Source organism: Harpia harpyja, chromosome 3, assembly GCF_026419915.1.
Source record: "Harpia harpyja isolate bHarHar1 chromosome 3, bHarHar1 primary haplotype, whole genome shotgun sequence".
Classification (NCBI taxonomy): domain Eukaryota; kingdom Metazoa; phylum Chordata; class Aves; order Accipitriformes; family Accipitridae; genus Harpia; species Harpia harpyja.
Window position 1 is genome coordinate 73,689,314 of NC_068942.1, and position 18,823 is coordinate 73,708,136.

At 45.5% G+C, this 18,823-nt stretch overlaps 1 protein-coding gene across 3 annotated transcripts in view; it reads right to left on the minus strand.

The window, feature by feature from the left end:
• The window catches only part of GPR132 (G protein-coupled receptor 132), a 98,300-nt gene that overhangs the window by 20,497 nt on the left and 58,980 nt on the right, over positions 1-18,823 (minus strand). The window contains exon 1 of one of the 3 annotated variants that reach the window (XM_052783391.1): positions 7,520-7,581. The exons of the other annotated variants lie outside the window; for them this stretch is intronic. The gene's annotated coding sequence lies outside the window, so the exon portion shown is untranslated. Of the gene's footprint in view, positions 1-7,519; positions 7,582-18,823 lie in introns of those variants that run through there. 3 annotated transcript variants of the gene reach the window in all.

An 18,823-nucleotide genomic window follows, 5' to 3' on the forward strand; every position in this document is an offset into this window, starting at 1 on the left:
TAATGCCTAGTCAGGACAAAAAAAATCTCCATGTGATTCCTGAAAGATGAAAATGGCAAGTTTCTTGTATTTGCTAGACTTCTGCTTAAGTTTTACCCTCTTTTGAATGCTCCCTGGCTGCTGCAGCTGTGGAGAAGACTCTCAAGAAACAAGACCTCTAAGCAGCCTTGTGCTGAACCAAGGTATGGCAGATGCTTTGTTTTGGTCACCAAGTGTAGTCATCTGAAGTTCAGGTAGGCTTTTTGCTAGAAGTAAGCACTTCTGCATCAGTGCTTACACTAACCTCCAACTGCGAGATGCCGGACAGAGAGTACTGTGGTGAAGAAGGTAATCCCTCTGTTGACTAGTGCTGGTTAAAACAAGCTATGGAGCATTTGTAGGCTGAAAATAGCTGCTGTAAGGAAGCGGCAGGACCTTGGGATTAGTTGTACAGCCTTAATATTTCACTCTATACTGCAGATGTAAGCAATCTTATTAAAAAAAGATTTTTGTCAAAAGAGAGATGATATTAATCACCTGCCACTTAGGAGGGGAACTCAGCAATCATTTCTGATGAGAGGAAGGTGTTTGATTTACCTCGTGATACGCTGTTCATAGATGTGAACTCTCAGCAGCTAGAGATTTTAAATACCTGTCTGTGGGCGTTTACGTAGATCCACACATCCACTTCCCTCGTCCCACAGTCTACAACTAAATGTACTATGTTGCTAAAATAAGCATCTGTGAGTGAACTGTCACATAATTCAGGGTTGACAAAGGACCAGGCTTAAAACTGTGATCCTTCCATAAACTGGGTGTCTTAGTACCATGTTATACTACCTAGTGAGGGACTGCAGAGGAGAGAAGAATGCCAGGCAGGTAAGAGAGAAATGTGTAAATGAAAGCTCCTGCTACAGGGTTTAAAACCATCTTATTCAACACATCTAAAAGTAGGTAAAGCTACATACGTGTCTGTGCTGGTTTGGGCTGGGATAGAGTTAATTTTCTTCATAGTAGTTAGCATGGGGCTATGCTTTGGATTTATGCTGAAAACTGTTGATAATACAGGGATGTTTTAGTTATTGCTGAGAGGGCTTACACAGAGCCAAGGCCTTTTCTGCCTCTCGCCCCACCCCACCAGCGAGTAGGCTGGGGGTGCACAAGAAGTTGGGAGGGGACACAGCTGGGACAGCTGACCCCAGCTGACCAAAGGGATATTCCAGACCATATGATGTCATGCTCAGCATATAAAGCTGGGGGAAGAAGGAGGGGACATTCAGAGTGATGGCATTTGTCTTCCCAAGTCACCCTTGTGCGTGATGGAGCCCTGCTTTCCTGGAGATGGCTGAACACCTGCCTGCCGATGGGAAGTGGTGAATGAATTCCTTGTTTTGCTTTGCTTGCGTGTGCGGCTTTTGCTTTACCTATTAAACTTTGTCTCAGCCCACGAGTTTTTCTCACTTTTACCCTTCTGATTCTCCTCCCCATCCCACTGTGAGGGAGGTGAGAAAGTAGTTGCGTGGTCCTTGGTTGCTGGCTGGGGTTAAACCACGACAGTGTCATACCAAGTAGATAGGGGAAATTCACAGGTGAAAAACAGACCCCAAAATCCCCCTGTACCAGTGGAATTTTTTCCCCAGTCTCATGATTTGGAGGCCATGACTCATGATTTTGGGACTTTTGGACCTGGCAAAGTTTCTCAGTCCTCCCTGAGAGCATCAGAGAGTGGCTGTTGCAGGGCAGATTTACCCCCTGGTACCTATCAGCTTGTCTAGAAAAGGTCCCGCAGCCAGAGGAATGGCTTCATGGCCAGGAGAGCCATCAGGAACCCTAGAAAAGCTGTTGTAAATTTGAGCCTAAACTATAAAGCCGGTCAAGTCAAAAGGCTGAGGAAAGCATAGGTTTTGGAGCAGAGCCAGTGAAAGTGAACAGCTGAGAGCAGCCCCAAGGCTGGTGAGTTTTGTGCTGCTGATTCACACCCTCTTCTTCACACACGAAACTGGCAGGCACTCGTGCGCGATGCCTCCCTAAAGCTATCACAGCTTAATTGATAGCCTTGGCAGTAGGGGCTATTTAAATGAGGCTTCTGTTACCTGAGTGGCTTATTTGTGAGCGTAACTGGCCAGACTTTCTCACTGGCTCGTGTTGGAACTATGAAGTCTTGGAAGAAGGAGATGAGAGGGGGGATTCCCATGCACAACTTCTCTGACCTGCCCTGGGGTGCTCCTGGATGTGAAAGCACAGCCAAGGGCTGGCAGATTTGACACTGAGGGCTTATATGTGCATGAATATTACTCTAGACTCCAGAAAGAGCAGTTTTAACAAGTCAAGGAGGTCTGGCCATGCCAGCACACTGCTAAAGCTGAGTGTGTCTAACTGACAGGTTTAAGGAAAATCCGACTTCTGGTGGCTGAACAAAGAAGCGCCAAGACCTATGTTCAAACCCCAAGGTGTGCCCCTAACAAAGAGATGCTCTGTCACCCTCTAGACTTTAGGATCTCCCCAGCAGCTACTTATGGACACTTCCCTCCTTCTTCTGGTCCTCAATCATCCAGGCCTTCAAACAGGAGGCTCCTGCCAAACCTCTGGCACCTGCAGTTAGAAACATACTAGGAGCCACAGAAAGGCCTGTACTAGAGCCATTTTCACCTCAAACTATCATAACTCAAAATCATCTCTGGAGCAGCAACTGTTCACCTGGAGTTGCTGGCGATTTCTGGACTGAGGGCATTTATCTTTTCACCCTTCAGTGAATGCTGGTAGGTGGCCATGTGTGACACCTGGACCCACGCAAAGCCTACGTAAAGGCTTTCAAGTCTGTGTATGAGCAAGTGAAGGACAACCACAGCCACCCTGTGGCCAAGAGAGGGACTTGTCCCTGCTAGGAGAAGCATCACGTCCAGCATTCAATCATCTCATCACTTCTCAGGCAGGCAGGGTGCCTGAGCATGGGAACAGCATAGCTGTGCCTATGGCTTGTGGCACCCAGCACCTCCATGCTCCTGGACCCACGGAGGCTCTGGGGACCTTGGGCTCCGTTGCTGCCACACATGAACAGAGCAACGTGGTTGTAGCAGAGTCAGGTAGAGAGCATGCGTTTTAGTGATCATGCAGTTATCCTACCTTGTGGTAAGCTTCTCTGCTTGTTTGTAAGTTGGCTGTGGATTGTGGCTGGCCAGTGGCTCTGTCTGTTTCCCTGTATTGGTTTGTTTTTATTAATGGCCAAGGGTTGTGTCTGACCACTGCTTGGTCCTGCGTGCTGTTGGCCTGTCACTGCTGAGCCCTGCCCAGGCTCTGCCCTCCATTGCTGACCTGGTTGCATCCTGCCAGCCTGTCTTTGCCTGGGTCTCTCTTTCCCTATATGTGGTCTCTGCATTGCCATGGTTCGTTCCTGCCTTTCACCATCCCACTGCTGCTTTCCCTGCCTCTGTCCCAAGTCAGTCAATGGTTTTCAAACCACTGCTGTCCCAGGGGATCCACAAATGGTAACTCACACCTTTTTTGTCACTCAAGTTCCTGTGGAAGCCAGAGGATGCTGGCTCAGGGGACAAGTGTCCAGGCAGGACTGCCACCAGGCAGTGACACTTGCAGAGTATATTTATTCATAATCAAGCACATCTCCTGATCAAACTCCCAAATTCACAAGCTTCCCCCATTCCTGCACTGACACCTCTATTGCAATAGTGACAGTCACAGGGATCACAGGCTTTTCCTACTTCCCTGAAATATGATTGTCCCTTTCATCCCTCTGAAATTCCCCAGTACAGCTTAGCTGTACTGAAAAGAGTGAGCGTAGACAGGATGGCTGCTCTTTGCCAGTAGTAGGAAAATGCAAAGACGGTGTTGAGCTTTGACCTTGTGACAGTAGATTAACTCTTTCCCATGGGGGACTTACTGGTCTTGGCACTGCCCTTGTGGGTCTGTGTGGGAGCTGCTGCGACATGGGAGCTGCACTGCTGCTGGTAGCATCATCAGTACTAAAGAGGTTGCCAGGGAAAAACAGCAAAAAGATGTCAAAAATAATTTCGTGACCTGCCAGACTTGGGCTCACTGACATATTGCCTGTCGCTGAGAAATCTAGCTAGTTTCCCCTCAAAATTGTTTTGCTTTTGGCTAAAGTGAATGCATCTCAGTAGGTGGGATCTGCAAAGCTTTGTGAAAACCACAGTGCCTTCTATACTTGAAACAATCCTATTTTTAACAGAGCAGTTAAAAATGGTTTTTATACATGCTCTGAACTTAGACACAAATATTTCCTCCTTTTCCATTTACCGAGAAACTCAATTTCTTTGTTACTTATAGTCCTATGATTCACGTTCAACTAATTGGAGAACTACTGCTTTCTGTTTTTGCCATCTGGGTCACCTCTCATAGCTAGCCAGCTCACATGCCAGCGGCAGGGTTTTCCCCTTAAGACCTCAGTTACACCAGCAAAAACTGTGACACTCAAAGATTCATCTTTGCACCTACACATATCTCTGACATCTATCTCTGTGAGCCCACTTAAGTCTGCTAAATCTCCTGTAGTGTCTTGTCCAAATCCTCAGCTGCGATCTCTTCCAGCTGTTTGCTCATCAACCACAATGAGCATCTCATTCTTGGTTGGGACCCTTAGAGTCTACACTGGAAGATACCGATGTATCCCAGTTGCCAGATATTCCCCAAAGTGTCCTTCTTTAGGGATATCAAAATCATACATTATTTCCAGTAGACCCTGTTCTGAATTTCCCACTTCTCTCAGACCTTTCCGTGCCAGTCAGGCCCTGCTCGCCTGTGCACTGATACAACCCGCTTCACTTTCAAGGTCCGAGACACAATGCTGAATCCTTTGTGTTTACAGACTTCAGGTCTGCAACAGGATATTTTGTCCTTGGAGAACTTTTTTGTCACATGCTGTGCTCCACCACCAGCAGCAGCCAGGTCTGAACCTTAGATGTGTTTGGTAGTATGTATCTGCACTAAACACCCTGCTTTAAAAATAGCCTTGATTCATGAAAGCAGGTAAGATCAAAGTAGCGGTAGTCTAAGAGACAGATTATGTCAAGCCTGACGTGCTCTACAGAAAGCAGCTGTAAAGATGATGGGATTTCTGCCAGTATGGTGGGATCCTTGACTATCTCCTCCTCCGCTGGTCCATTATAGCCCCAGCGTAGGAGGCAGGGCTAAGCAAAAATAGTGTCCCCCATATACATTGGCCCCCAAAGGGTTCAGTTTAAAGCGGTGATTTTCACACAGCCAGGCACACCCCACTCAGGAGGCAATGACATGTGGCAGAGGGATGTGGGAAGATGTCCTGTCAGCTAAACCCTGCCAGACCGGTCCTGGCTCCATGCATGAGACATGCACAGCAACCCTGGAGCCAGGAGCAGTGTGGAGATATCCAGATGTTTTTCCACGGGCAGCTGAGTCTGTGCAGGGTGGGAAAAGGGGCAAAAGGAGAAAAAACAACCTCAGGTGGAAATGGGACAACACTTGTTTCAGCGCTGAACTGCTTATTGCTAATTATACCCCATGGCACACTGAGAACACAGTAGCTTTGCACTGAGTATCAAGAAAAGGCAAGCAAAACCTGAGCTTGTGCTGAGCTCAGCTCAGATGTACAGGCACTAAGTAACAGAGAGCAGCCACAGAAACCTGTCCTCATGTTGTCTGGTGCAGCAGTTACTGCAGCCGTCACTCCAGTCACGTTTCTGTTGCATTGGGACCGCAACTGCTAATGTGAGCAGTGGCATGACCCTCTTTGTAACTGCAGCAATCCTGCTCTCCGCTTCCCCACTCCAGGCTCTTTCTGGTGTGGGAATCAGTGGCTTACATGAACTTTTGTAGCCTCTTGTATACAAAAATAATGGAACCTGGCTGGGAGGGCAAAATCATTCTGCACAAAGCTGTGAAATTTCCATTTCAGCTCTGAAATGGGACTGAGCTTTGTCAGGGCAGCTGAGATAGTTGAAATGCTGCCCTCGGGCACTTCTACTTTGACAGCAATGCTATTTGTGTGATGATGATAAGGCTATAAGATCAATGTCTCCTCAAGAGGCACGGGAAATGCTGAACCTGAGAGAGTCATCTGCAGTTTCAGGCAGAAATCTGTACAGAGGGATGATCAATTCAAACCGTGAGTATTTTTTTAAAGGTAGTGTCCTGTGAACAGATCTATGAAAAGTTCTCAGAAGAAAATCAGCCTTGCCCATTGAGTGCTTAGGAGCCAAATAAGTGGCGTTTTTTCCTTCTTCTCCCCCCCCCCCCCCCGCCTCCCTGGCCAAATGAGGTTACTGGAAGTTAAGGAACCGCTGCTTTAGAGGCAGCAGCTGATCTAAATGGGATTATGGGAAGGGCAGGTTAAAACTAAGCCCAGAAGCTCCTTCATCTTTGGCAGAGTAGCAAACTTTATGTTAAAATTTCAAGAGAAGCCAGTAGCTATAATCTGTAATGCTTTCTATTGCAACACAAACGCAAACAAATGGGGGAGGTAACAGGGAGAAGAAAACCAGCCAAGAAGACCCTATGAGAAACTAAATTCAGGAAACAATTCAGTTTGATCAAGTCAGCAGGCCAGCCCAGCTCTGGTAGGATGTTCAGCCTCTGCTAAATCTTATTTGGCATAGGAAAGATCCTCTCTGATCTCAGAATCTCTCAAAGCAAAAGTAGCATCCTTAAAGTCTCAAAGGAAGGAACCCAAACTGATTCATTCTGCCCATCCAGTAGTGTGGTGCAATTGCTGTTACCGACCTGTGACTTTATCACAAGACTTGTAGTCTCCTTAAAGCTGCAGCTACTACGCAAAATAACGGCTATGCTAAATGCAAAGGAGTATCTGCTTTCATTTAAAAGCAAGGTCTTTGGTTTGCTGAGGAGAGCATTAAGTGTGGTCCCAGTATTTTTGAAGTCTCAGAGAAACAAGTCAACTCCCAAAATATTTGACAAAAAAAAAATCTTAACTCAGTCTCCACATTTCCGAGTGCCAGAGATCAGCAGTACTGTGTGAATAAAAGATGGAGAAAAGAAGAAATGTAGTGTATCCAATCAGTCACTATAGAGCAGCAGGCTTTTCCAGCAGATTAAGGATGAGAGGAAAGGCTGGATGTGAATTCTCCTTATGGTCTACTAAAGGAAGCCCAGCATTCCTGTTTCTAATACAATTCTGTATTCATGCCTCATGCTCTGCAGTGATAGTTAAATCTAACCTCACAGCAACCTGTATCCTGCCAAAATCCTTCACTCCTAATTATCTTCTACCCCTGACTGGAACTAAAATTGTTTTGTGAGAGAGAAATAAGTTTTTTATAGGAAAGGGAATTCCTAAGGAAGACAGGTAGCAAAGTCTCCATCAGCTGCAATGAACTCTAATTAATACAGACCCAACAACACTTTATGTCTGTTATATCAATCGCAAGGAGATTTAGACTACAGTGAAACATCAACACAGTCTGCATTTCTGAAGCACAAACGCACAGCATGGAGAAGCAGTAATCAAAGCAGAACAAAGCAAAATACTGCTAAGTAGAAGTAATGCCTTGCCTCAAGGACAGAAATCACTTACTTCTTTTTTCTCTGGCTTTTGCAGAGGAGACAATGAAGTGCTCCAACTCCTGCCGTACTCACAGGCTGCTCTGTAAAAACTGCAGGAAGTTGCTAACGATACCGCATACAGTCATAAGTGGCGTGAGCTAGAAGAAAGTAGATTGCTTATGACTTCATCGGGCTCCCAAAATGTGTCGCTTGTAGTTAGGCGCACACTTACAGATAGGAGGGTGACTGGAATAGCCCAGCCTTGAAAATCTTAGTCCTGTCATCACTTGAGAAAGTCATTGTAAAAAGACATCCACGACAAGGAACATCTGTGGGGAAGATCCACTCCTGAAAATATACTGAAAGAGTGAGAAGAGGCAGAAGAAACTATTTACTAGCTGCTGTAAGTAGAGGATAAACAGAAAGGAGAAAAAACAAATGGTCAGGACAGGAAAATGAGGAATTAGCAGGAAGATAGAAGGAATAAAAAGCATTGTGCTGGTGGGTCTGTGTGTAAGCACAGCCCAAGGATGGAGGGCTATTTGTTTTTACCAAGCAGAGCACACGGGATTATCAGTTTCTGCAAGATTGGTGCAAAGTCAAAGGTTTCAAACAGTCTTCTGAACCAGTCTGTTCTCATTGCTGTCCGCTGTATTGCTTTCAGATATGAAATAGTGCCCACCACGCACAACACTGCTCTTGCACAGTGGACTTGAGATCAGCCGTGCGCGGCTGCTGCCTTTCACAAGTCAGTGGCTCAGCAAACAAAGGTGGCATTTTAGGAGGGGGCCTGTGAGAAAGGCCGTGCTTCCTGCCCCCCTGCGCCAACGCAGACAGCACAGCGCGGCCTGGGAGGGTTTGGGCGGTTGTTGTTTGACTTCAGCCTCTATTTAATCTATCCTTCTTGCCGTGACAGCAAGGCTGTGAGACATGCATAGGTATGCTTGGGCTCTTTCCTGGGCATGGGTAGCTGTGGCACGATCAACTGCTTCGGCTGGCTGATGGAGAAAGCAAAGACTGACCAGTGCAGTCAGAAGAGCAGCTAAGAGAAAAGAAAGCCTTTACAAGGGAAGTGATTGCTTTCAAATTCTGTCACTTGTACAGGGGTGAGAAGATGTAGGTTCAGCTCTTGTAACGGCCAAACTCCATTTGTAACCAGAAGTTTCATCTCTTGGACAACTGTTCTGGGTGTGCACCTTAATCATCGTGCTAACGTGCCCTGGAGGGACAAGAGACTAATGAACTGCCCCAAACCTTACTGGCTTGGGTTGCCAGGCTCCGTCAGGAACGGGAAGCCTGCACTAGGTGCTTATTCCTTATTTGTACAGCGGGGGTAATTACCACTCTGGGTGCTACACATATATTCACTTGAATATGTATGGAATGGCTAGGTATTTCAATGGATGAGGAACAGTATTAAAGCCCAATAAAAGGAGGTGGTGATATAAGGGAAGGACAATTCTGGTGCCAGTCATGCTAGAAAAGGCTGAGAATGCTAAAGAAGATGAGATGGTGGTTTGAGCAGCTTGGAGAAGAAGAGTTCATTTGCAGGAGTTCCTTAATGGCAAAGAGCATTGATACGAAGTAGAGTATGAGCTTTACCAAGTGCCCTAGCTCAGGCTTTAAGTGAAGGAGGAAGAAGACCCCAATGTTAAGTTGCCAGCCTAGACCTTGTTTGTGAAACCTGTTCCATGTGTTGTTGCAGATGCTGTGCATGACCCTGAGAAAGTCAGTTATGACCAGATTTATTAAGTTTTCAGGCAACTTCCCGATCAACTTCTACCAATTCCATCTGCGGTGTGGTGCTTGCAGCACCCCATAAGGATCTGTCAGTGCTTGCAGGCTGCTGAGGGCTAAGGTAGGAGAGGGAGGAACTGGGTGGCAACCTAAGACAAGCAGATAACTGAATTTACTTTTGATAGCTGTATTGAAAGTGAAACATTTCTTCTGCAAAGTTAAAGAAATGCTTGGCACGTACTTTCATTCTGGGGTGAAAAAGTTACTTCTATTCAGTTCTGCTGGAGAGGGTTTCTGGGGAAGAGTCTTTCTGTGAAGGGCAATTTATTCTCAGGGGCCAGAAGGAACTGGGGAAGAAGAGGCTGAAGCCAGCTTGGTAGCCTCCATCTGTGGAGGATAACAGGTGAAATTTGTGTCTGTACCAGCTCAGCCTGGCTGGACATAGTGTTGGACTCAGTCTGTGCACTGCTCCAAAACCATGATTTCATCTTTGTCCTTCTCTGCATAGGTACCAAACCCAAAGGAAACCATGGAGAAGGATGGGAATAATGTTTCTGAGATGGCTAGAACTGTAGTGACCATTCTTCATTCAGAGATGTTGGACAGAAAAGGGGATAGCGCTCTCTGTCCTGAAGAACTGGAGTTTTTGTAGAGACCAGTGGGCTCCTCTGTGATATTTTTGATGTACCAGATCACAGTTCCCATTTGGGTGCAGTCAACTGTGCAGTCAAATACCTGCCTGATTATGCTCTCTGTCATGCTTACTTGCACACACTGATACAGGGATTAGGATATTCAGAGACACGTATGCATTTGCCAACTAGAGTTTATGGTGAAACATTGCAAATTGCGTGGTCCTCCATAGAGAAATGGAAGACGACATGTCTCTCTAGCCTAGAATCTTCCAGATGGACCTGAAAAACATTACTAGAGTCACTGCTGCTTCATGCTTCTCTCAGTAATATGGCCCCAATCAACATCACCCACATTCATTGCCCTCGCAAGCTGAAGACTGATGCCAAGATTTTACATTTGAAGATGCTTCCAGAAACTTTTGACAAGATCTTCTGTGACTGGAGATGAAAACAGAGCTAGCAGTTCTGTGGGTGGTAAAAACAAACCAAACATTTCAAGTAAGTTTAGTCTGTATTCAGTAGAGATAATACAAGCAGTACAGCAATATAAATTTTGGCCTGAGTTGTATTGTGCTGATGTCATATCCAGGCAGAAAAAAGATCAGATAAAGAACCATTTATAGCAGAAGGCAGAAACCCTCTGGCCACTGTCTACATCCAATTGAAGTAAATGGAAATGTTTCTTTGAGCCTCAATGAGTTTACATTGGGCATTTTGAGCATATTTCTTTCTACCTTTTAATTGCTGGGTGCTATATAGATAGTTGCCTTTAAGGTAGCATGTCTAAGCAAGTTAAGCTGCACACAAGATGTCTTCTCTGGACTCTTCATCATTTGCTTACTGGGGTACAGTGACTGTCCAAAGACTAAGGTAGAAAAGAGCTTTGTTTTAGCTCACTGCTGCATAACACAGACCTTTTTGGGGGGGGTTTCACAGCGCTATGATAGAGAAAATGCTTGTGCACCATTGACCAGTAAACAGAAATAACTGTAGAAGACTGATGGGGTCCAGTGTCTTTCAAAGACTTTCAGACTGAGTTTTTCATTCCCTTTTTCATTTAGAAACTATCCAGAGGAAAGGTGGTAGGATATTTGGCATTTCTGTGTCCCACTGCACATGAAAATGCTCTGTGTTAGCATTATGTTCCCCGGCCATGACCAAGAAGAACCTATGAATGGAGGAAACTTCAGATCGTCTGTCTCTCCTACCTCCACCTACAAATGAACACAGAGTCACACTCACATAACAGCTCTGCAAATATTACCCAAGAAGACAATTTTTGTACAGTTGTGCATCTTTTTTGTAAGCAACTGAAGCTCATTTTTCTTGGAAAATGATGGCATACAGCTTTACATTTTGCAGCGGGGGAAATGAAGAAATGCAAACAGCTCCTTGAAGTATGGGTCTTGGTAGGAAAAAGCCAAATGTCTGGCTTTTCTCTTGTTACCAGACAGCACACTGAATGGGGACTGAGCTGCAGACCTGTCTGGGGAATGCAGCATGTACAGGATGGCAAAAAGGACTTTCTAAATGATAAAAGCAAGGCAGAAAAGTGCTCAAGAGTCTCTCTAGGACAGCAATGGCCAGGGGCTAAGAAGCATTGAGGTCTGAAGTCTGCTCAGCTCTGTGGTCCTCTGGCCAGCACTGTACAAGTCCCCCTGCACTGATATGATATACAGCTGTGCCTAATAAAGAATCTCAGAGGTTGCGGTTCAAAGCTGGTTTATCTGTGACAGTGGCTGTGATGCTGTTGATGTTGGACAGGGACAAACACCCATGGTGTTTTTTGCAGTTGGTATCAGGATCAACCACAGGTTGGATCCCTCAAGCTAGATGGTGTGGGATGAGCTCTGTGTTAAAACCAAAGCTCAGCTTCCTCCCAGCAACTGCCTACCTGCAGAGTCTTCCCCTTACACGTGCAGCGTAGCTCTGCTCCACTCTGGCAATCAGGCTAGCTGAATGGCAAAACCGTTGAGCTGAGCCCAGCACAGACCTCACATGTCTTTCTGGCTTCCCATGCACATTCAGTTTATAGCACACAGTCTGCAGGGAATGCAGAAACCTTCTTGTTCTGCTGCTGGAAATGAAACGCAGAAGTGTCAGCTGCTGAGACTTTCAATGCACTGGCCTTTCTATGTGTGATGCATGCTGTACTATCATAGGGCAGGATGACACTGTCAGATTCCTTCTGGTTTGTCAGGCTGGATAAATGCCTGCATCCCACATCTGCTCTTGAAAGTCCTCCTGCTTTTGATTTGCCCGTTTTTGTGAATGGCATGTAGAAATCTGGTCGTCCTCAGTTTTCACTGATGCAGTGATGTACTGTGTGCCTCAGGGGTGGAAATCCGTAAGTCAAATATTTGACTGATCATGCCTTCATCAAGCAAAAGTCTCTCATCCCGAAGAGAAAAACTCTATCATGTTTGACAGTCCTACCCCTTCATGCACTGGCATTAATATGTACCCTGGCAAGAGCTCCTTGGCACAGCACAGCTGGTTGGCACATGGTGACAAAGGTCTTAGAGACCTTTGAGTCTACTGACTTCTCTGGGGCAATGACAGATTTGTCTGCTGTATGGTAAGAGTAAAGAGGTGCCAGTCTGTACTTAGGGGTCTTTGGGATGAGGTGGGGTACACAGGTGTATTATATCTAACAGCCTTTTGGGGAGAGTGTGTGGATTGTCCAGCTCATAGTTCACAAACGAGTTTCACCATGTCTAGTGCACACAGGCGACTCATGGGGGGTTACAAAAGCGACCCAGCCTTGGGTTGCCTCGAGGCCCTGTCTCTCTGCAGAGACGACTCGCGGGGAGCTGTGTAGACAGCTTAGCCCTGGGTTGTCTGATAAACCCTAAAGTAAACAGGGCAGTGGCTGCACCATTCAAAGAACCAAAACCCGAACTGAGCCTTGAAATCCCTTAACAAATAGTATGCCCTGAGTCTCAATCCAACCACTATCCAGTTGCTGAGGAAGCAAGGCAAAAAAAAAAACCCAAACCGGAGGGTTTCAGCTTCGGTTTCAAATGACAACCTTGTGTATTCAAACAATCACAGACCAACAAAGGAAAGATAAGGGGAAACTCCACTCAGATATACATAATCCATTTAGGCACATACCATAATTCACTCAGACATAGTCATACACACCATTCCACAAGTCAGGGGATAAAAACTCTAAGATTCAGGTTGGAAAGGGGGGAGTCACTTCTCCAACTACACAGTTGGCTTGCGAAGGAAACACACATACACACCCCCCCACCCCCCCCCCCCCCCCCTTGATCAGGACGCCGATTGAGGTAACTTCCCTGGGATTGAGAGCCTTTACCTGGAGGGGTAAGTGAATATTGTTTATGCTTTAAGTTTGTAAATGCGTTTGTGGTTGTCTGTGAATCGCTTGTGGTTGTAATAATGTACTACTCTTGCCTTAAAAAATTGCAATAGTGCATTCCTCCATTGTATCTGTAAAACCTGCAATAGTGGCTTGTTAAGTCTGTAAGTGAAGTTCAAATAAGTTGTTTGCTTGAACCTTGCAGTTAAGTCTGCAAGTAAAGTTCAAGTCGTTTGCTTGAACCTTGCAGTTAAGTCCTTTTCCATCACAGAGAGCCTGCTGCCAGCGACGCACCCGCAGCCAAAGCTGAGACAAGTGAGTGTGCTGCAGCAGCAATGGATTCGGCTCCACTCTTTGAACTCGATCCTGAATGTCCGTGTCCCCAGACATCCCAGCCCGTCCATGTTGTTCTTCTCTTCAGCTCGAACTGCTGGAATAAAAGGCAACTGAAAACTATAAATAGACTCAGATAGCAGACACTGATCACTGCCTGGCAGCCCCAACTGCCCCTCGTGCCACGCTTGCAGCCCAGGTTGCAGCATTTTGACGGATATGTCTGGCTTTTTTTTTATAAAAACCCCTCCTTATACTAGGAAACTATAACACCCACACGGTTAAAAAGGCTACAGTTGTTAGCGCATGGGGGGAGGAAAAGGGTGAAGTTCAAAGAATATGTGTTTCTAATTTTTTTTACAAACTCCTGAAGTTGGTTTACACTTAGCAAACTTGGAGGGAAGAACCAATTACATATCTATAGCATCACCTGCACTCCTGAGCAACCACATTTATCCTGTGGTGCAAATATACAGAAATTCAAGCTGGTTTTGCACCTTCTATGCACAGCACTGTAATTTCAAGCCTCACTGTTTTTAACTTGGAAGGTTTCCGTGACAGAGCCAAAAGCTGATGAAATTGCAGTATTTCAATATGCATTAAGGGGGTCATGTACTGAGGAGGTATGACTTTTTAATGTGGCTACCCCAAGCTCTGTGATACTGCATGGTTCTTTTGGTTTTGGTTATTATATCTTGGGTTAATATAAAAACTGTGTCAACCACGGAAACAAAGTCATAAAATTTGTCCTCTGTTTGAAATCCCCAGTGGGGTGAATGGCTGAAGAGCAGGCAATTGGCATACGCAGAGTAAGTGCCTTGGACAAACCTGGGGTTTGGATCAACCAAATCCCACTCAAACACTTCTGCCATATATCCAAACCTTTATTTTACTGCGGTTGTTCTCCCTTTAGCCTCCAATGGTTTGCTCTGCAGCTAGGCTTGACCAAGCTGATGCAGCAGAGATTCAAAGGGCTCCGGTGTTTACATTGAAACACCTCCTCCTAGTAAGGTCAGGGAGCCCTGCTGCCAGCCTTCCATGCCAAAGACCCCGGCAGTCTGCCTTGGAGACCTGCGCCAAGCCCTCGGAGGGTAAGTGGCTTTAGCAAGCTTGTACCCTGCTAGGGGAAACTGCCGCTGAACTGGCAGGCGCCCGTGGGTTATCCCCGGCACGTCTGTGCTGGGACTTCATTGCCAAGGGGCACCTTAGAGAAATGCCACAGACAGGAAAGCAGGAAACGTTTTGCAGAGCAGAGATAACATTGAAAATAATACTTTGTAAATGGTTTGATTTACTGATTCGCATGTACAGGAGCTGCCATGTAAGCATCACAGGAAAAGGAAATGGGACGGAGGAGGAGGAGTGGGAGGAAAAAGGCAATAGGACAACAAAACAGGTTGGCAGATTGCACTGCGGACAGGATGTAATGTTCTGGGTTTTCTCCTAAGCACGATGTGTTGTGGAGGTCTGTGATCACACATTGACACTGAGGATGTGAATCCTTTGATTCAAAAGGAAATGTCTGTATTTATTTAACAAGATGGGCAACTTGCATCATCTTGGGATTCTCCTGCACTGGGAATTCCCTCTTGTATACAGCTGGAATCACCCTGGGCATGCTAGCCCTTATCTAGAGCAAACCGGTCCCTGAGCCACTGATCTGAACTTCAAAACCTCTGCGTGATGGAGAAGCAGTTGCAGAGCAGGCATGTGATGGTACAGTTGTCACTGCTGTGCTCCATTTCTCAGATTTTCTCAAAAGCTCCTTTTGCAAGAAGTCCTCAGAGGTCTGCGTGACTTCATGTGAGGCAAACCCCCCACATGATATGAGCCTCAGCAAGCAATGGGAGACACACCTGCCAGCAGCAAGTATCTCCGTAAGAGCATCAGGGAGAACCTCTCTGCACAAACTGATTTTTTTGAGCCTTTGCCAGACATTTTGTGATCTACCTGAATGCACCTCAATGAGGGAGCTCACAGAGCTGCCCAGGCTGTACTTTACAATTACTTGTTTCTTAATTTTGCTCCACTTTCTTTGTGCCACTGGCCTCCGCTGGGGAAACCGAGGCTCATATGTGGATGATGGTCTGGGTGATGATACCACTCTGCAGTGGCCAGGCCATGGAACCACCTCCTGCAGAGTTACGTAGTTACCTCTGATGCCTTTCTTGAGGCATCTTCTCTGAGTCTTGAGGGATACTGGTAGTTGGGAAAGGCCTCTTCCAGTCTCTGCTGCTGTATTTTCACAAGCAACTTAATGTTTTGGAGAAGGGAAAGTGCTTGATGAAGGTATGACATTCAGCCTTCAATTAAAGTGAAAGATTTAGTGGGGCACATATCTTGAGATATTTGCTTCACCTTTTCTCAAAAAAATTCCCTGAAACAGTCTGAAAAAATAAGTATGGTCTTCCATGAGATTTCTATGTATGTATACACACCAAGGGGAAAATACCCAAGTTTTTTCCCCTCCTTCCCCACCAGTATTTCAGATCCTCTTACTCCATCATAAAGATGGAAGAGACAACAGAAAAATCTACTGGAAATCACCCTTGAAAACACTGACTTTTGAGCTCTGGCACAATTTTGTCAGTATAAATAGATCTTCCTATAAATTGGTCTTCCTGTAGACACCTAGGATTTTGGCTTGTGTTCAGCAATTTCCGTTCACTTAAACAATGAATTTACAGCCTCATTTTCCAAACACTATTTCCATGCCCTACTTGGTGCCAGGAATGTATTTTTTGAAGACGCATTTGCGAAGCAACGATATCAATTGGAAAGAGTCTTTAACATTATAAGATGTCCCTTCCATTGCCTTTTCTCCTGACACTAGCAGCTTCAATCATTTTGTAAACAGAGCTACCCATGGAAAGATAAATGGTGTAGCTTCACCCGGTGCTGGTGTAGCACAGACATATTTTAACACATGAGACTGGAGATGGGAAGTCTGTCTGCCCCACAGTCTGCGGTGCTTGAGAGCGATACCTGAGTTAGCTTTTCTAGCGTGAGTTTGCAGAGAGGAAGCAGGTGGACCTTGACACCACAGAGCTCTGTCTACTCCAGGTTACCCAGATGTGGGGTGTTTTTGCATGAAATTTCAGCCCAGGCAAACCTGCAGGCTTCACCATTTTAAGAAATGCAAATATCTAGTAATTCTGCACCCCCTTTGGTAGAGTATGTGACCCAATAATGGGAAGGAAACAGATGCAACTCAGTTCTGGGCTGATCTTGTGGGCTCTTTTCATTAATCTCATCTCTGTCTGAGTCTTCTTTTTCTCTACTTAAAAAGACAGCTGTGATGTCTACTTCCTTTGAAGATATTTTGAGATAAAGCAGCAAAAAGATACTGTATGAGACCCAGGTATTATTACAAATTTACCCCCCCCCCCCATATATCTACATGTAATGAACATGCATGAAATCCACAGAATTCTACAGAATTATATGCCAAGACTCCTGCTGACCTGACTGGGCGAAAGTGTCATGGTGTGCTGTGCCAACATCACTGCTCAGATCCCAGGCAAACAGAACCTCTGGCAGGACAAAGGCGGGTTGCAGTCCAGCTGCATCCTGGAGCTGCAGCTTATGGAATATATACAGCAGATATATAGGTCAAAATAAAGCATGTCTTGTTAGGCTTCCAAGTGCCAGATACCCAAGAAAACACTTAGACAAGTAAACCCATAAAGTCTGACTTCCGTTACACTACAATGGCCCTTTCTTGTCCCATCACCTCGGGTGACATCCCAGTGCTTTTGGGACCAGGAAGAAAGTGCTGTGAGGACAAAAGAAGAAAGAAGATGGTCTAGAAAGGATGCAGCGTCTTTGCTCTGCTTGGTTTCAAGATGCTTGAGATGCCTAGATGTTGGTGAGGGCTCTGGGCTGTGATACACGAGTTAATTTTTTCTGTGGACAGATGAATATGAGTATCTGTATGTAGCTCTAGGAGCAGTCACTGATAATCCTACAGGTGTTTTTGGGTGCCCTGGAGAAACCTGACATTGTATTACTACAGTCAGGCAGTCCCTTTGCTCAGGACTTCTTTGAAGACCAGGAAAGCAGCAGCCACAGCAGAAGTGTTTGTCATCAGCCTCCTGTTACCCACCTCAGGTGATTCGTTTCTATACATTTTGCTTTGTATGAAAACAGCCACTTGTGCTCTCTGTCTGCTCCCCAGCAGACCTCCTGAAAAAGCCACCGAGGCCTACAGTTTTTATTGAGTTCAGTTTGCAATATTTTTATTTGTACTGTTGCAGTTCACACACTGCTGTATGGACCAGACCCCATCTCTTACAGGCACTGCGCAAAAGCAGCAAGAAGGGAAACCAGAACGCTGTAAACTGCGATTTAACAAAGCTTGAGGACACAGCTCCATGAGGCAAGATAAGCCAACATCACAGTCTGCCTCTATCCAACGGGGAATGTCCAGCTCCCTTTGAAAAATAAACAGTAGGATAGTTTTCTGCCATTTTAGTGAGAAGAATTGGCCCAACCAAGGCTCTGACAAATGCCAGAGATGGTACAAAGGTGGTTGGCAGCAAATTGCTATGTTGGCTCAGCTGCTTGCAGAACCGCAGCTTATATCAGTCTGAAGCATGTGTTTAAAATGCTTTATGAATTGAGGTCTTATTACTGGATCAGAGCTATGGAGTTAGAACTGGGCTGCTTTAGTAAGTAGATCTCTATTAGAACAGCGTCAGGCTCCCAGTGGCTGTTCCTGTTAGCACATGGCAGCACAATTTAAAAATGCTTTGCTTCTGTCTGCTGGCTGGTGGAATGACAGCCGGGGATGTGTCAGCTAATTTTGTTGCTTTGAATTTTTATTTAAAAAAATAATTAATAAAATGGACACAGTGGACACCAGGCCTATTTCCCTAGAGATCTTCTTAGTAATAAAAACAGGAGTAGAGAATGAAGGCTGGTGTATTATTTATAAAAAGGACATCTGGTGTTTTCTGTCATTGTTCTGTGGTTCCCCTGTAGTGGTTTGTTGTAACATATTATGAATCTGTCATGGTAATCTAAAATTTGTGCACCTATTCCTAGCAATGATGTTTTCTGTTAGGACACCATCTTTTATCTCCCTGTTAGAAGGGGGTTGTCCTAGTTTCAGCTGGGATAGAGTTAACTGTCTTCCTAGTAGCTGGTACAGTGCTGTGTTTTGAGTTCAGTATGCGAAGAATGTTGATAACACTGATGTTTTCAGTTGTTGCTCAGTAGTATTTAGACTAAAGTCAAGGATTTTTCAGCTTCTCATGCCCAGCCAGTGAGAAAGCTGGAGGGGCACAAGAAGTTGGCACAG